The sequence below is a fragment of the Phocoena phocoena genome, chromosome 2, assembly GCF_963924675.1.
Source record: "Phocoena phocoena chromosome 2, mPhoPho1.1, whole genome shotgun sequence".
In the NCBI taxonomy this organism is placed as follows: Eukaryota; Metazoa; Chordata; class Mammalia; order Artiodactyla; family Phocoenidae; genus Phocoena; species Phocoena phocoena.
The window spans coordinates 79689683-79710259 of NC_089220.1; positions in this window are offsets into that span (position 1 = coordinate 79689683).

Genomic DNA, 20577 nt, shown 5'->3' on the forward strand with positions numbered 1-20577 from the left:
TTGGGAAGTCTGAGGTGTTCTGCCAGCGTTTAGTAGGTGTTCTGTAGGAGTTGTTCCACGTGTAGATGTATTTTTGATGTACTTGTGGGGAGGAAGGTGATCTCCACGTCTCACTCCTCCACCGTCTTGAGGGTTCCACTAATTAGACTTCTTGATGTGCGTGTGTGTGTAGGGGGGCGCACACATAAGATCATACTACACATGCCCTTTTTAGCCTGCTTTTGTCAGTCCACAATTTGTCATGGAGATCTTTCCATATTGTTAAATAGAGATGTATTACATGTTTAGTGAACGAAGATAATTCCATTTCATGAATGGAGAATAATTTATTTAACCAATCTCTTAGTTTATTTCTAGTTATCCTTTCTTATAAATAATGCTACATGAACAACTAGATATATAAACAACTATATAATTTTCTGTTATATAGAAAATATCTCCATTGTATTAAAGTACCATTTGCTGAAACGTTGGCCAATGCTTTATATTATCTATATTTAAAAATTTTACTAGGTTGAAAGGTAAAAAATTGATAGTTATTAGTCTTTTACAGTTATCAGATTTTTGTATAATGCTAAAAAAATTTCACTCTAAGACTATAAAGTATATTCACCAATATTTTCTTCCAATACTTTTCCAACATTAAACACTGATAACAGATGTAATTGAATTCAGTATGAGGAATGAGGAAGATACTCAGTTTATTTCTCCAACTGGCTAGTTACTTATCTCAACATCATTTATTGATAGTTCATTCTTTTCCAACTCTATTGGTTTCGTAGGGCTGTCATGACAATGTACCACAAACCGGCTGGCTTAAACAACAGAAATTTATTATCTCACAGTTCTGGAGGCCAGAAATCTATGATCAAGGTGCCAGTCGGGTTGGTTCCTTCTAAGGGCCATGAGGAAGAGTCTGTTCCATACTTCCTCTCCCCCAGCTTCTGGTGGTTTTCTGACAATTTCTGACATTCCTTGGCTTGTAGAAGCATCACCTCAATCTCTACCTTCATCTTCACATGGGATGTTCTCTGTGTATGTGCCTCTGTCCAAATTTCCCCTTCTTTTAAAGACACTGGTTATATTGGGTTAGGGGCTTACCCTACTGCAGTATGACTTCACCCAAACTTAACTAATTATATATACAGTGACCCCATTTCCAAATAAGGTCACATTCTGAGGTTCTAGAGAGCAATAAATATTTCAACATATGAATTTCAGGGGAGACACAATTCATCCCATGACAGCAAACAATTTATAATAACACAAGTCTTGTTCCTTTGACTAGTATGTCTATCTCCCTAGCAAGAATACATTCTTTCAATGACTATAATTTTTTAATCTGTCTTAATATTTGATAGGGTAAGTCATTTTTTAACTCATTCTTCTGGAGAATATTTCTACACAGTCTATATTTATTTTACCATATGAACATCAGGATGATTTAGTCAAGTTTCTAAAACATTATGCCACTGAGACTTTTAATATTGTAGAATTTATTGGTAAATTTAGGGTGCAGTTGCTTGCTGATAATGTTGATTCTTCTTATATAAGGAAATGGTATTTCTGTCCATTAATTCAAGTTATTATTCGTATTCCTCAGTTGAAGAATATAAACTCTGTAATGTTTTAATTCTATTTCTATTCATTTGTTGTCATGATTGTGAAAAGGGTATTTCTTCATTTTGTTTTCTAGGTGGTTATTGCTGATATATAAGAAAAGCATTGGGTTTTTTGGATATTGACATTGCTATCAGTCTTATATTGAATGCTCTTATAGACTTTGATTTTCCAGATATGCAACCATATCACCTGCATTAACAAGTATTTCTGGGTTTACTTTTCTCCTTACACTTTCTAGGAAGTCTGTCTATATCTTGGGGTTTTTTGTGCTTTTTTTTTTTTTTTTTTTTTGTTAATATGCTTACTTTTGTGTAGCAGACCATCCTGAGTAATCGTCTTAGAATTAGTTTGTAGATGGTAAAATTTCTAAGTCCTTGGACATCTAAAAGCATATTTATTCTTCATACACACTTGAATGTTAGTCTAGGTATAGAATTCTAGGTTTACCACTATCTAGCATTTCCAGTATGATTTCTGATGTCAATCTGATTTTCTTTGGGAACTTTTAGAATTATCTCCTTCCCCTTAAAATTTTGAACTGTGGCCAAAATATGTGTGTATGTGTAGGCCAATTTAATCCATTCTGTTTTACATTTGGTGGGTTTTTTCAAAATAAAGATGTGGGTTTTTTTTCAGCTCTAGAATTTTATCTTGTTTATTCATTGACTATATCTTATATGCATGTTGAATATATATTTTTGCATAAATTTGAATATATACATAATTTTGAATGTATATATGTGTATATATATTTATGAATGTATATATATGAGTGTTGAATATATATAATTTTGTTATACTGAAGTTTATATATGATTAAATACATAAATATTAAGTGTATGCTTTGATGAGTTTTGAAATATACATGCTAGCAAGATATATAATATTTCTGTTATGGACTAAATTGCGTCCCCTCAAAATTCATATATCGAAGCTCTAATCCCCAGTGTAATGGTATATGGAGATGGGTTCTTAAGTAGGTAATTAGGTTTAAATGTGGCCATGAGGGTGGGGCCCTCAAAATGGGATTAGTACTCTTTTAAGGAGAGATATCAGAGAGCTTTCGTCCTCTCTCTCTCCACCCAAATGCATAAAGCAAATATCACGTGAGGACACAGTGAAAAGAAGACCTTCTGCCCAGGAATACATTGCCTTAAAACTGTTCTGTATTATTCCCCTGTACACTACAGCTAGGTTATCCTCTCAGCCCTAATTCAAACTGTATGCTTTTCTCAACAATCTCATTCTTACTGTGTTCTCAACCATTCAACAACCAATGAGAACATATTTTACTAAGCCTATAATGCAATGAATTAAATGCTAAAGAGACAAGGAAATAAAAACACATGCTCTAAAGCAACCAATCACCTGATAGAGGAGATAAACACACACAGGGAAATGTTAGCCAGAATTATCTGATCATTAGAATCACCTGGGATGGTCCTTTATAATACAGTTTTCCAGGTTCTATTCCTAGAGATTCTAAGTCAGTACTTTGAGGCTGCAGGGTGGGAGGGAAGCAGGGCCTAAAAATCTTAGTGGTTCTCAATAACAGCTATATTTGCATAGACTCACCAGGAGAACTTTTAAAATGTATCAGTGATTGGGCCCTACCCCAGACCAATAAAATCAGGAGGTCAGATGTATGACTTAGGACATTGAAATCATACTCATTTGGGCTTGACTCCTGGTTTTACCACTTACAATAGTGTCATTGAACAAGTTACTCAACTTCTGTAAATTACAGTTTTGCTTTGTTTTAATCTTCAAATGGCAATAGCAATGCCTACTTCATTAGGCTGTGAGGTTAAATGAGATAAGGTATGCAACGCCTGATGTATAGTAAATATCTGCTAATAGTAACTAACATTAATTAAACATTTACTATGTGCTTGACACTGTGCTAAGCACTCTACATGAACTGAAACAGCTGTTATATTTTTATCTTCATTTTGCCAGTGAAGGAACCAATGCATGGAAGAGTAAAGATACAGTTATACAATTAGTAAACAGCAGAGGTAGGGTCCAGTACTTGTGACTATCACATCACATACCTCAGTAAATAGTAAATATTTTTATTTACTATTATTATAATGCGAAATGAACAGAGTTGATATTAATTGTGAATATGCATTTTGGGTTTTATAAGTTGATTTGGGCCCTTTTCTTCCAGGCTTGTCGAGTGAAATCGTTCAAAATTCAATCCCTGATAAAGAATGTCTATTTTCCCCCTAATGCTTTTCTGACAAAGAAACTAAGGCTTAGCAAGATAAGGAAATTGCCCAGAGTTACACAGCTAGGAAGGGAGAGAAGGTGGAATTTGAACCCAAGTTTGTCTGATTGAACGTGTACCTTCAGAGGCAAAACAGTTACCCCAGGATGGTGATGCAAGTCCAGCCCGTGTGTTTGTTGTTTTCCAGGAGATGGAGGGGAGCCACTGAAGCATTCTGAATAGGAAAAGTAGCACAAATGAAATTCAAAAGATCATTTCACCATATATACTCTATTTGTAATGGCAGGCACCTGACAATAACCATCAGGGCCTAATAGTGTGGGTGGACTTCTTTTTCACTCACAAGCAAAACCCAGAATTAACATTCAGTTAGGAATTTCTTCTTCTCAAAGTTACATTTCCTTATCTCACAAACAATCTAGACTCCTACATTTGCATCAACAGAGATAAGACCATTTGAGGAAGAGCTTCTTGATAAGAGTCACTTCAATCAGGGATTGCATCTGATCATCCATCCATTCATTCCACAAACTTAAATAACGGTGCTATAGCACCTTTCCGGTTCAGTGATTGATGGAAAGATGTGGCTCCTGCCCTCAAAAGCTCATATTCTACAGTAACTTAAGTATAATTATGCACATCACGATGGACCCTCTCTGGTAATCTTAGTGACTCTATGAAGTCCAGTCGATTTCTCTTGTCTCAAAACAGATTGCACAACTCTGTGGAATGCTGGTTACCCTCAGTTGACAGCAAAATCAAGGCTGAGCTGCCAGATGGAGCTTGGCACCATTTAAAGGTACCAAATAGGCCAAAGTTTCTCTCTGCCACAGAACCTGGTCTTTGCATTTCCTTTCACATTTTTTTCAACATCTATTGTATTCTTAAAAATAGAAACACATGCCTCTGCCAGTCTCTCCATGGGATCCCAGATGAGAAACCTCTCAAGGAGAAAAAGAATATGCAATTTGAATCAAAGTGTGTGAAGCTTCCCAGACACACCCAGCCAGAGGCACTAGGAAGCAGCTGGGAAGATGCTGACAGCCCACCATGAAGAGACCGCAGGATCTGTTGCTGGGAGGGCTTCCACTGTCATCCTTCACTTACCAGCCCTCTCCCTCTTCTCTGTTTTTCACGCAGTTTCCCCACACTAGGGTTTGCCCTAAATGAAAAGGGGCTTTGGAGATGGCTTCAATAGAACAGAGCAGCTGTTCCTTACTCAAAACAACCCCATTTGTCCCCATGGCTTTTGCTCTGGATTCTCTTTCTATTCAATACTTTGGGCAGAGCAAGAGTGCAACAAATCCACATGACTGGAAGTAAAGATACAACAGAAAATTATGAAGCTTTCTCTCTTCTGCAATGTTAGGTTTCCCTCTCCCTGTACCTTTATGCTCCCTGCTTCTTTAAAGCTGCTCCCAGGGGAGAAACTAACAATCTCTATTACATTTATTGTTTGCCTCTTTCAGAGGTAAGAGTTTAACAGCCAGGCAAAGGGTAAAGCTTACATGGTGGAATTTCAAACATCAGTAAAAGGGTGACGGTTATTTTTCAGCACTCCTGATATCATACTATGTGAACAGCCCTGATGGAAGGTCAGTGCAAACTGTTTCCATGGCAATTTGCCTTGACTATATTCACACTTAACAAGAGGTTCTGTGGATGGAACTTGGTCATTAGTTGTGATATTATTTATTGCTGTGTATTAACATAAACTAAAATACTACTCACTTAATGACATTTAAACTCTCAATAACCTGATCCTGTGTTATTTTTCCAACTCTATTTACCACTACTCCCTGTGATTCAGCCAACCTCTCAATTGTTTATTTTCCATGCTTGTTCCAGGTTGGCAATCTTCATGCCCTTACTCAAAATCAGAGTCAGCCTGGCATAATGGAAAGAGCACTCAACTCAGATGGGGCTGAGTGGGAAACATGGCTTAAACAAATTAAGTGACTTATGCAATATGATACTTATATAATTTTGAGCCTTTAGCTTAATCATCTGTAAAATGACACTTCCCACTGTGCAATGTTCTTAAAAGGGTAATGTAAGATGTAGAGGGACTGTACACAGACAAGGCACTCAATAAAGTCATCTTTTCTGGGTATGCAAACCTTATTCATCCTTCAAGATGCAGCTCAGGTAACACCAAAATTGTTCATTGATTGCCTCCACTGGGATGCAATTTTTCCCTCTTCTAAACTCTCATCTCACTTTGCCCTTATCTATCTATCATATGGTGAAAACATCTATTTGTGTAGTATGGGGCCTCGAACTGACATTCATATTGTGGCATGTGTAAAAATAAAGGGCAGAGAACTCTCCCAGGGATCTATCTGCATGGGGGCTCCTCTTTTGGACAGAAAGAAGAGTAACCTCAGGCCCTTGCTAGTTCCCTGGACCTAATTTTGTATTCTTGTGGTTTTATTTATTTTTTTTCTTGAAGAGGGCCCCAGACTGTATAGGTGTCAATCCCTACAAATCCTGATCAGCACCTGGGGAGAGGGAAGGAGATGAGCACAGTGGAGGGACCAAGAGCTGAAGGAGTTGTGTTGATGAAAGACATCATGAGACTGGAAACAAGTATGTTATTTGGGATCTGGATATAAAGTGTGGCCAAAGTTGAGAGTGTATCCATAATTGTCCTGACAATATGAGGATTAGCTGTGATGAAACAGGTACCCACAGAACCCTTGGCAGGGCTATTGGCATTCTCTTGGTGGACATTGACATCAGTAGCCACTTCTCATCAAGTCAAACACTCCTCTTCAGAGAGGCCTCCTCTGACCATCTTTCTCACCATTTTCAGTCTCATCTACCCTTATTTGAGGCACTTGTCACTATCTGAAATCGTATTTGCCTTTCCTTACCACCCTCCTGCACAACACACACATCCTAAGAGTCAGAGATTTTACCTGTTGTGTTCATCACTTATTCCTAGAAGAAAGTGAGTGCTTGGTTTATAGAAAACACTCATTAAATATCTAAGGAATGAATGAATGTGATGATTTCTCAAGGAGCTTCATAAAAGGAAGACAATGATAAGGGGAAGCCAACATGGAAGAGGAAAGGCAGGGTAGATACCTCATAGTAACTGAAGCTGACAACTCGGTTTGTGAACGCATGGGAAGCACTCCTCCAGCTTTCCTAGAAATGCTGGAGGGGATGCTGTCTGGAGTTCCCATGGGTGCAGGTGGGAGATGGGAGATTTAGGTCCCCATTGGCTAGAGAGGACCTAGCAGTTAGGTTTCATGTATTCTTGAGTGGTTTTTATGGACCTTATCTTCCCTCTTAGGCTCTTTGGAGAAGTTGGGACACATCCTCAAATTCTCCAAAGGACCTAATAAGGGGTCTTGCAAAAATTAAAGGATTAAATTTAAATTAAAGAATGAATCAAAGAATAAAAGATTATCTGATCTTGTTCCATCTAAACAGTCTATGTGTTAGGAAAAAAACAACATAATAAACGAGAGATAGTCATATGAGTGACATGGTATAAAAGATTTCTATTGGGAACTCCTAAGAAGGCATCCATTAAAAGGTAGGAGTCCCTTGCTTTGAAGCCTAAAACATCTCCTCTTGCCACAAAATGAAATGGTACACAAACTCAAATAAGTATAGCTGGTAACTTAGCAACTGCAAATATTTACAGATATGCAAGTCAGGCCCCATCAAAATGTCAGGATAATTACTGGCAAATTGTACATCATGCAAATCCTTTGTGTATTAACATAAACTAAAATACTACTCACTTAATGACATTTAAACTCTCAATAACCTGATCCTGTGTTATTTTTCCAACTCTATTTACCACTATTCCCTGTGATTCAGCCAACCTCTCAATTGTTTATTTTCCAGGCTTGTTCCAGGTTTGCAATCTTCATGCCCTTACTCAATATCAGAGTCATGATTTTGAGTGAAACGAGCCCTGTTGTGGGTGATTGCTACAACTGCTTTTAACCGCTCCTGGAGGTCTCTCTCAGTCTCTTGGGTTTTGTTGGGTTGAACTGATGTGACATAAAGTTCCAACGCAGGCCAATGAGTGTGTAGTTTAACCTACCGTGCTCTACCACAAGTGTCTTCCATTTGGGTGTCATGTTGGATTAGCCTAATTAACAAGTTGCAGAAATCAGAATTATTTACTAGATGGTCACCCTCAAAAGACAGTCAATAACTTTAAAAAAAGGTGGGGAATCTGGAAATTAGTGGTAGTCTAGAAACTTAAAACTTCACTCTTTCATGAACTGTTTGCGAAGTTTTATATTACACACCTTTAACATTTTTCACTATTAGTTTCAAAGGTTCTCCAATAATCTATTCGAAAGTGAATGTGTGTGCTTCTTTTAAAAGAGAGAAAGGAGGGAGGGAGAGAAGGAGAAAAAGGGAGAGAACCAGAAGATAGATTGAACATATGTGCACAATGAATAAGAGTTGGTGGAAAAATTAGTACTAAGTGACTTGTCCTTTATCTTGGGAATCTGAGTGATGCCAAAATAGGCAGGCAAAATAACCTCATGATGTGCCAATTCATACTTAAACTAGAGACAAAGGGATGAACTGGGTTTCCTACTGACCTGACTGGGAGAAAAAAAAAATCCTCAAATTGCCTTCCAATTCAATTTGAATACAATTTTATTCTCCCTATCCCTTACAAAAATTTTTAAAATTGAATTTCTGGAAGCTCTCAAAATCAAAACGTATTCTAACCCTCCTTCTGCTATCTTACATCTCCTGTACAATAGAGCAGACAGTTGGAGCCAATTTAGTTTGCAGTTCACAGTATTTCAAATTCTTGGAGAGAAGAGGTTTTTTCTGCCAAGATTCACACCAAAGCAACTTGATAGTCTTGCCCAAGAAGGATCAAATGTGAAACTAGATGACAGTGAAAATTGTGCAATGTACCCTTCTCTGTAGCCAGTCGAGTGCAAAGAAATTTGCATTGTTGCACTTGTGAGGCTTTTCAAATGTGCAGAGAAAACAGTAGAGCACAGGGCTTCTGGCCTGCAGCATTGCCTCACTAACCATTTGTTTTCTCATCTAAAACTCCAGCGGGAGAGAGAAAAGGCAAGCATAGCCATCCCACCTCTCCTTTTTAAACAGGGTGGCCATGCCAGATATTCTGAGTAACTTATTCAGCCCAAGGCTAATAAGCTGAACAACTTGTTTTGGCTAGACATTCCTCATCTCCATATGGAATTGCTTGTGTGAGTTTTCGGACTATTATGTGGTCAAAGGGAGGATGTTAGATGAAAAATATTCTCAGCACTTTCCTTTTTTCTCTCATATAAATCCACTTTCAAGGCTGAAGTAAACTGCATGAATTGTCCAAATCCTTAGGCGGAAGACATCACAGAATATCACATAAGCACCATCTTTAATAGGTGTGAAGGCATGCCTCTTAAATTGGGCTAAATTTGCTGATAAATCCACCATAGCTAACCTTGCCTATTCTGAACCTGGCCTGGGGCTTTCTTTATAAAGAAGGCATATTTTCACTCAACCAAAGTAAATCTTAATTACATATTTGCTTACCATAGAGAGCCATTTAGCTTCTGAATGGGAGATTGTAACTGACAGAAGGTGGAAAGTGGGTTGATGTGGTATATTTTACAGAAATCTATCAGAAAACATATAAAGAGGAAAAAAAAACACTTCCAAATTCTCAGATAGAGTTAGGTAGTTTTGAATTTAGCAGACTTGATTATTCAATGTTCTTTATGCCTCATATCCTACCAGGGAAAGGTATCAAAATATTCTCTGGTGCTTCTTTAAATACCAAATAGGGATCCTTCCTTAACAGACTGATTCAGGAGTTCTTATATGGGACTCAGTTTTCTCCTGTTTCTTAAAGGTCAATATATAATTCTGAAAGTTACTTCAAAGTCCAAAGAGTTGAAGATTATTATTCCTTAATACTTATTTATAGTTTTCTAAAAAGGGATTAATCTACAGTGAGGCTCTGCAATGAGTCAACAGGCTTCAGAAAGATGCACTGTTCATTCATTCACTCATTCATTTATTAAGTCATCCATTTGGAAAACATGCATTGAGCAGTTTTAAAAAGCCAATCACTGACGTAGGTGCTGGGGCTATAAATATGCATAATTGCTACAGTCATGCTACCAGAAAGTCCATTCCCAGTGCGTGGCTGCTTTGAGAATTCAGGCTGAGACTGTCCATGATGGCAACTTCCTAGAGAGATTCCATAGTTAAAGGCCATTGCTATATATTTCATCTTCCAGCTCAAAGCTCAGAAAAAGTACAGTTAAACATGTAGGTCATGAGGGAAGTTCCCAAACATTTCTTTTTTATGTGTTTTGCTTTTCAAATTGTTTGTGTGAAATATAACTCATACAGAGAAAAAGCGAAAAAAAATTGTACAAGTTAAGAAATAATTTTAAAACAAACACCCATAAACTCCTCTAAGGTTGAGATACAAACTCCACAGTGTTCCTTCAGAATCAAAACCCCTTTCTTCCTCCAGAGAAGCCAAAACCCTGATTTTTGAACTTTATGTGAATGGAATCATACTGGGTGTTTTTGTTTGTTTGTTTTTGCATTTGCTACTTTTGTTTAATATTATTATTGTTTAATTAATACAGGATGCTGCATGTAGTTCTAGTATGTTTATTTTCATTGTATTCCATTGTATGAACTTACCACAATTTATTTAGCTATTCTACTACTGATGGACATTTGGGGTGTTTCCAATTGTCTGGCTATTATTACACAAATGTCACTACTAACGCTGGAATTGTTGGGTTATAGGATATGTTTACAGTCAACTTTAATATATATTACCAAACTGAATTCCAACTGAATGAATCAAATTTACACTCTGACAAGCAGCTTGTGAGTTTCTGTTGCTTCATATGCTCGCCAACATTGGTATTGTTGGACATTAAAATTTTTAATCAATCTGAAGGGTACAATTCTTTCTCTTACATCACCTTTCAAAGGTTGTGTAGTGTTCTCATTCATGTTTAACTCTCTGATCCATTGGTAACTTTTGTATATAAGATGAAAAAAGGTCCAATTTTATTTTTATATGAATGCTCAATTCCAAATGTTCCATTTATGGAAAGTCCTTTATTTTTTCACTGATCTACTATGTCACATCTGTCATATATCAAATGTTCATATATACAAGAATCTCTTAATCTGGTCTCTCTTTTTCTAGCTCTAGGCCAATTCACACTGTCTTGGTTAGCAGCGTTTTTTTTGAGTCTTCATATCTGGAGTACCAACTTCTACTTGTTTTCTTTCTTCAAAATCTTAACTACTCCTGGCCCTTTATATTCATATATATTTTAGAACCAGCTGTCAAGTACTAAAAAGATCCTCTTGGCATTTAATTGAGATTAATTTGATACGCTTGAGGTGCATTTGATGGGGCTATACAAAAGCCTCAGCCTCTAAGTTCCAGTTCAGGACAAACCTGGAGGCACATTCGAGCTCTGGACGTCCCTGTAGGGACTGGCTGAGGCCTTTGTTGTGGCTGCCTCACAGTTCAGTTCCTCCATTCCAATTCTCATTCCTTCACACTCCCACACGTAATGATCCCTAGAGCACTCTTCAATAAACATCCTATCTACAAATCTGTCTCAGAACCTGCTTCCTGAAGAATCCAATCTGTGACACAGATTAGATATTTATTATGGATTTGAATTTTCTTCTCTGCCTGCTATACTATCTCTAACTCTAAAACCTGTGGCGTTTCTGAGCACTTTATACTCTATCAGGAAACTACACAATATTGCTCCTGAACAAGGTAAAACAAGATGCACAATGGGCTACATTCCATGGCTTCACTAACTTTATCATCCATCTCATTGCACAGAAGCTGCTTACATAGAATAGAAATGTATGCTGCAAACCAGAAATAATATATGATGTTGTTTCTTTTATAGCCATATTCCAAGCAATTGGAAACCAAGCAATGGATGTAGAAGTAGTGGCCCCTACTTGTCCTAGTAATGACTCATTAATACTTTTAAACCCTATCCTTCTTGCTTCTACTGATTTAGAGGTTTAGTACCTCTGAGATGTATGCTTCCATCATGGAGCACTGACAACTTAAGGATAAGCTGACACTGCATCTAACAATTTTGGAGTCTTTGTGCCAAAAGGCAAATGGCAAAAATAAAAGCTTACAATACTGCCTAGGGGGATAATCCTAACTGTCAAGGGAAACATTTTGTAACTGCCATACAATGGGAAATGTTTACATAGCACCAGCAGACTTCTGAAATGCCTCTTTATATGAGGACATCTAGTGATAAAAAGTTAGTAAAAGTCAGTACAACTCTAAACAAGCTGGATTATCAAGCTGCGATATCCTTTAAATAAATACCTTTAATGCTCAAATATTCCAGGGTCACTTTTTGTTTCTTAGAATAAGAACCTTGACCAATTCAGAAATGTGTATACCAGCAGGATAACACAATGATTTACTGGGTTCAAAATATGAAAATGAGATAAATTTTTTCTACTTAATTCATAGAATAAAAATATTCAGGTTAAATATATTAGATGTGCCAGAAATGCTGAGGTTAAGACCACCATTTTGACTCTGTTTCACATAACCTCACCAGGAAGCTACAGTCCCCAGAGCTTCACCAATCTGTCCAAATTCACTTCTGTTCTCACACTGCCTCACACTTCTAAGTGAATTCCAGGACAATATCTTCTCTCTCTCTTTTTAAATTCTTTTATAAATTGACTATCACTTGAACTTTCTAACTTATTCTCATATACTTTTGTTAAGTAGAGTGAACACTGATACATTAGAGTGTATTTAAATGGAAAAGATGTTAGCAACCAAATGTAAGCAACGAAAATCTTTCTTTTTTTTCCTTAGGGGTAAAGTTTTGCTCATTCTTTACTAAAACATGTAGCTAACAGATAACTGTCTCATGCCTGATAACCATCAGCAACAGAGCAGATTATCCCTGTGCTAGTCATTCTATTTCCAGCCAAATGGTTTGTTAATTTACCTGATGGCCAGCGTTCTGAATACGATCCCTTGACATATGCTTATATTTAATGAAATCCCAGTCACTGTTACACATTAGATAGTTAATTTATAAAGCATGCTGTTATAAAATTTCCTACTCGAAAACTCTATTTCAGGTCATAGGTTTAAGGTCTGATATTAGTAGTAGATATTCTAAATTTAAACCAAATTGATAAACTAGATGTTGTCCAAATGACCTCCATTAACAACTTTGGGGAAAAACTCACAGAGAGGGCTTCCCTGGTGGCACAGTGGTTGAGAATCTGCCTGCTAATGCAGGGGACACGGGTTCGAGCCCTGGTCTGGGAGGATCCCACATGCCGCGGAGCAACTAGGCCCTTGAGCCACAACTACGGAGCCTGCGCATCTGGAGCCTGTGCTCCGCAGCAAGAGATGCCGCGATAGTGAGAGGCCCGTTCACTGCGATGAAGACTGGCCCCTGCTTGTCACAACTAGAGAAAGCCCTCACACAGAAACGAAGACCCAACACAGCAAAAATAAATAAATTAATTAATTAATAAACTCCTACCCCCAATATCCAGAAAAAAAAACTCACAGAGAAATTATTGAACTCGTGGCTAAATCTATAACGTGTCATTCTAAAGTCTGGACCAGAGGTCAGTCAGATTGCTAATGTAACTCACACCTTTCAGTGCATTCAGGAACATTAGAACTAATAAGTGATTTCATTAAGAAGACTATAAAATACATAAAAATCAAGCAGTCCCCTATTGTATCATCAATAACCAATTATTTAATAGGGGGAAAATCATCAACACCAGCAACCACCTAAAAATAAAACAAACAAAAATAAACCTAATAACCTAGGAATTAACAGGAAAACTGTGGATTTGTAAAAATAAAGTTATAAATATTTCCTGGGAAATAAATATCATAGTTTAGGAAAGAAAACTTAATATTATCAGATGTCAATTCTGAAATTAATATGTAAATATCATCCAGTTCCAAACAAAACACAGTGATAATTTTTGATTAACTTTCCATAATAATTCTTTCCTAATAACAACTTTACTGAAGTATATCTCACATATCGTAAAGTTCACTCATTTCAAGTGCACAGTCTAATGATTTTTAGTAATCTTACTGCATGGTGAAGCCATCAACTTAAATAAATTTTAAAACATTTCCAGGACTTCCCTGGTAGTCCAGTGGTTAAGACTCTGCCCTTCCAATTCAGGGGGCAGGAGTTCTATCCCTGGTCGTGGAACTAAGATCCCACATGTCACGTCGCATGGCCAAAAAGAAAAAAAAAACACAACTCAGTATTAAAAAAATAAAAGAGAGAAAAATAAAAGGAGGATGTTTAACTAACATAAGAAAGCAATCTTTAAAAAAACAACATTCCATCACACTGATAAGATCCCTCATGCCTATTTACAGTTCATTCCCACTCCCACTCTTAGCCCCCATGTAACCACTAATCTACTTTCTGTTTCTATAAATTTGCCTTATAGAGACATATATAAATGGAATCATACATTATGAGATCACTTGTGCCTAGCTCTTTCACTTAGCATAATGTTTTTGAGGTTCATCCTTGACGTAGCATGTGCCAGTAGTTTGTTCCTTTTTATTGCTGAATAGTATTCCACAGTATGAATATTGCTGCCAAAATAACTGTGAGATTACCAATAAAATAAATATGTTAAAAGAACGAAATCATTTTGAAGTTGCAAAAGATAGGCGGCTCTTATCCATATGACATTATAAATCTACAAAAATATAAACAATGTGATATTAATACAGGAAATGACAGACACTTCAACAGAGAAAATTGTATTATTTAGACCTAAAATGCAGTATTTACAAGAATTTAATATATAGTAAGAATACACCTCAAATCAGTGTGGAAGATAATTTATTATTCAATAAGTGGTGTTTAGACGACTGGCAAACATAAAAATAATCTTAACTTCTACCTGCACATTGGACACCATAATGAAATTAACCTCAAACAGTTTAAAGATTCAAATGTAGAAAGTGAAATTAGAAACATACTAGGTGAATATTTATACAGTCTTTAGCGTCACAGGAAAGGTAGAAACTATAAAGAAAAAGGCTTACTACATCACATTTTTGAAACTTATTCATGACCTAAATCATAAAAAGTAAATTGCAAATGACAAAAAGGGGAAATATTTACAGAATATAAATGCCTACTAAGTGGTTCATGTTTCAATATATAACATTTAAAAAGTACTTACAACCCACTTAGAAATTCAACCCCAATGTAAAATATATCAAATAACCATTTAACAAATGAGCAAGGATAACAGAGTCAGTAGGAATAAGTTCAACCTTATTATAGTAAAAGTGAAAAGGAGAACCATAATGAAATATATGTATCAAAGTAAATTTGATATTGAACAGAATTTTTTAATGCTAATCCCTAGAATTAACTGGGGTGTGGGCAACAGCTGCTCTCATATTCTCTAGGCAAGAGTGTAAATTGGTGTAACTTCTATGGAGGACAATCAGGAAAAACCTCACAAAGGCCATACAATGATGCATACTCTGACTCAGCAAGTCATTGCTAGTATTTTTAAAAAATAATCATTGCTAGTATTTTAAGGATAGTCATGAGTAGTTTATAATATAAAAATCTAAAAGCACAAAAATATTTAACAATAAGGAATTACTTAACAAATTATAATAAATGCATACAATTTAATTTTCTTCAATCAATAAAATGATGAGAAAGAAATAAGTGGAATGACATGAAGAGTTGCTAAAAAATATTGTATAACAAAAGCAGATTTTAGAATAGTCTTTGCTATATGATCCATTTTTGTCTTAGAAAAAGGAATAAAACTTTTTAAAACATGGATAAGTGGTAGAGGGAGACATTTAGTAGTGATTATGATCATCACAATTCCTACTGATGGAAGGATAATGAATATATCTAAAATGAATTTAAAACATGTTATTTGGCTCATCTGTATTTTCCATATTTTCTACAAGAAACATGCATTGTTTATCACCAGTGATTCTTTTTAATAAAATATTATTTAAAAGTACGATCACTTCCTTGGATAAGTGATTGGACTCATAATAAATGATAAGCTTAATGAGAATTAGATTCAAAATCCAAGCAAAGCCCCCCATAGGATATCTCATAGGATGTAAACAGGCATATTTAAAAAGGAGATTACTTCAAAGCTTTTGCACAGCAAAGGAAACCATAAACAAGACCAAAAGACAACCCTCAGAATGGGAGAAAATATTTGCAAATGAAGAAACTGACAAAGGATTAATTTCCAAAATTTACAAGCAGCTCATGCAGCTCAATAACAAAAAAAAAACAACCCAATCCAAAAATGGGCAGAAGACCTAAATAGACATTTCTCCAAAGAAGATATACAGACTGCCAACAAACACATGAAAGGATGATCAACATCACTAATCATTAGAGAAATGCAAATCAAAACTCCAATGAGATACCATCTCACACCCATCAGAATGGCCATCATCAAAAAATCTAGAAACAATAAGTGCTGGAGAGGGTGTGGAGAAAAGCGAACACTCTTGCACTGCTGGTGGGAATGTGAATTGGTACAGCTACTATGGAGAACAGTATGGAGGTTCCTTAAAAAACTACAAATAGAACTACCATATGACCCAGCAATCCCACTACTGGGCATATACCCTGAGAAAACCAAAATTCAAAAAGAGTCATGTACCAAAATGTTCATTGCAGCTCTATTTACAATAGCTAGGACATGGAAGCAACCTAAGTGTCCATCAACAGATGAATAATGGATAAAGAAGATGTGGCACATATATACAATGGAATACTACTCAGCCATAAAAAGAAACGAAATTGAGCTATTTGTAATGAGGTGGATAGACCTAGAGTCTGTCATCCAGAGTGAAGTAAGTCAGAAAGAGAAAGACAAATACCGTATGCTAACACATATATATGGAATTTAAGAAAAAAAAAATGTCACGAAGAACCTAGGGGTAAGACGGGAATAAAGACACAGACCTACTAGAGAACGGACTTGAGGATATGGAGAGGGGAAAGGGTGAGCTGTGACAAAGCGAGAGAGAGGCATGGTCATATATACACTACCAAACGTAAGGTAGATAGCTAGTGGGAAGCAGCTGCATAGCACAGGGAGATCAGCTAGGTGCTTTGTGACCGCCTGGAGGGGTGGGATAGGGAGGGTGGGAGGGAGGGAGACGCAAGACAGAAGAGATATGGGAACATGTGTATATGTATAACTGATTCACTTTGTTATAAAGCAGAAACTAACACACCATTGTAAAGCAATTATACCCCAATAAAGATGTTTAAAAAAATAATAATAAAAAAAGGAGATTAAATTTTCAAAAAAATTTAGATAGAATTGTATATCAGTGATCTTGTTCTAATCTTTTTTTGCTTCTCCCTGTTACTGGCTTTTACCCTCCTGGTATTGCTATATTCCTTTCCGCCACTTCTTTGCCCTTGGTTTACCAATAATGGATTCAATTTCCTCACTGAGAAAAATGGTAAGAAGAAAATGGCCTTTTAAACCTGGCTCCCCCCAGACTACTCCCCTCTCTCTTGTTCTTTTCATTAAACTTCTTGGAAGAATGTTCCATACATTCCACTGACTTCTACAGCTTGTATTCATTCTCAGCCCATTGCAATCTGGCTTTAGTCCCAAATATTCTGATGCAACTTTTGACACCAAGTTTACAAATGCTCTTCTAAATGCCAAATATGTTCAAAAAACTCTTTCCAAGCCTCCAGGGTAGAGGCCTTCTCTTAAACATTTTGATTCCCCTCAAGCCCCAGGCACAGTCTTTTCTTCGTGGTAAATCCACCTTTGGCATAAGGCACCATTCTAGTTACCAGATACAAATCAGTAACAGAGTAAGAAACAGAATGCATTCTGGCTCCCAAGAAGTTTGTGTTCAGCTATCATGACATCTCTTTTGTTGTACCGGTAACTGTCTTTACCTGTTTCTCCTGTAATTGAAAGGTTATATGAGATAATGTATATAAAGCACTTGGCACACAGACTGTAATTCAAACTAAGAGCTCAATTAATGGTAGCAAATGTCCAAATTCTGTGTGTTCAGTAGGTGCTATGACCCAGGGTAAACCTGCTTCTCAGAAACTAAAAGTGCATTTGCATTTCAAAAATATGTTTTACATTGGGAATCACACTTTGTTGCTACCCTAATGATTGAGCCTTCCATGTTTCAGTTTTAGATCTTACTGATTCAAGGCTTTCCTATGTCTTAGCACAGAATTAGGTACTGGAGCTGTAGAAATGAATAATGGACACCCCTTGTCCTCAATGGGCTCACTGTCATGTTGATGGTAAAAGTAGAGTTATAATGCAACATAAAAAGCATGATTACAAAGTTATTCATCATACAGATATGAGCTGATACTTAAGCTTTTTAAATTGAATGAAGCTCCAAACACAGAAAAGCCACTGTACCTATGAAATAGGCATAGACATAATATGAGCTAAAGACTGTACTTAGCCCAGCATCTTCAAATAATATTTGGAAGAATCCAAGGTGTAAACAAAAAATGCAGTACTCAAACATTTCAGCATAAATGAATTTACCTCCCAAAAGAGCAAAAGAAATTTTTATCTAAGATATTGTGTCATCAGTACTGAGAACAGCTAGGCTTTTCATTCAAAATTAGAATCTAGAAGATATACATAGAAAGAATATGAAAAATCACAAATACCAATGTGCATATTTGTGGGACTTGAGACATGTAGTTGGTTCCTTTAGCTTTCTAAGGTTTTAGAGAAGCAGAATTGGGAGAGATTCCATCTGCCATGTCTGTATTCAGAGGGAAATATTATAAACCTGTTTAACATCTACAGTAAAAGTGTATTTTGAGACCTGAATAGGTCTAAGAAACCTAAGTTTCTTTCCAACTCAATAGGTAAAATACTGTTTGTTGTAAAGGGAAAGGGAATTCTTTTTTGAACCCTCATGACAATTTTGTATCTGATCAGAGAAATCTCAGTTACTTTCTGGGCCTAAGGCTGAAAATAAGTTTTTCCTCACACTCTGACCACCAGATTACGAATGGACAAGGAAGGCCATCATTTGGCAGATAAAACACTTTGGCAATATCTATGTGTGTGCAAGTGTGTGTGTGGGCACAGATGTGTGTGAGAACATGCCTGAAATGGCAAGGTCCCTGAGAGCAGATGCTGGGTCTTATTTTTCTTTATAGCCTCAGTGATTTTCTCAGAGTAGGCACTTACTAAAAGTGAATCAATGGATCAGAAAATGGATAGATGAAAGAAAAATGTACCAGTGATGTGTATGGTAAGACATAGTGCTTCATCACTTTGTTGTTGAAATAAACATGAAGTGATTAAACCACATGTGGGTTTCTTGGTAAAAGCCAGAGGCCAGAGAGAGAGAGAGAGAGAGAGAGAGAGAGAGAGAAGTTTGAAATATTTGTGTTGACTCCACGAGTTTCTTTAAATTTGGAACACTGATGAAACCAAGCCCTTGCCTTTCATACAGTCAGTTTAATTCTGGATGACTCCACTCTTAATCTAGTTTAAAAAGGGGTACTATCATTGGTTTCCACAAGTACATTTGAAAAACAAGCATTTTTGTTGAATAGAGTTTATCTTTCACCATGGTCTACCTTTTCCACATTTTTGAAACGTTCTCTCTTTTCCATACTTTTAACCTTGCAGAGATGGGTAGAAAAATTTTAAATATATTTGTAAAAATAAATCAAAAACATTTTTTCTATCATCCATATAAATCAAAAAAATTTTAAACACTAATTTATTGGCATTAACTTACCAATGTCTACTGAGGTTAGTTTCAACTTGATGGTCATCACTGACTTAGAAGAGAACTTTCCAGAAACACTGGCTAGGAGTGAGGCGGAGGGTGGACAAAAAGATATGAAGGACTGTGCACAAGAAAAAGCTGGAAAATGCTTTGAGCATTACTCATTGCCCATCTGTATAGCATGGCTCAATTTTTTTTTTTTTTTAAACATCTTTATTGGGGTATAATTGCTTTACAATGGTGTGTTAGTTTCTGCTTTATAACAAAGTGAATCAGCTATACATATACATATGTTCCCATATGTCTTCCCTCTTGCGTCTCCCTCCCTCCTACTCTCCCCATCCCACCCTTCCAGGCTGTCACAAAGCACCGAGCTAATATCCCTGTGCCTTGCGGCTGCTTCCCCCCAGCTATCTACCTTACTACAGTGTGTATATGTCCATGACTCTCTCTCGCCCTGTCAAAACTCACCCTTCCCCCTCCCCATATCCTCAAGTCCGTTCTCCAGTAGGTCTGCGTCTTTATTCCTGTCTTACCCCTAGGTTCTTCATGACATTTTTTCCCCTTAAATTCCATATATATGTGTTAGCATACGGTATTTGTCTTTTTCTTTCTGACTTACTTCACTCTGTATGACAGACTCTAGGTCTATCCATCTCATTACAAATAGCTCAATTTCATTTCTTTTTAAGGCTGAGTAATATTCCATTGTGTATATGTGCCACATCTTCTTTATCCATTCATCTGATGATGGGCGCTTAGGTTGTTTCCATCTCCGGGCTATTGTAAATAGAGCTGCAATGAACATTTTGGTACATGACTCTTTTTGAATTTTGGTTTTCTCAGGGTATATGCCCAGTAGTGGGATTGCTGGGTCATATGGTAATTCTATTTGTAG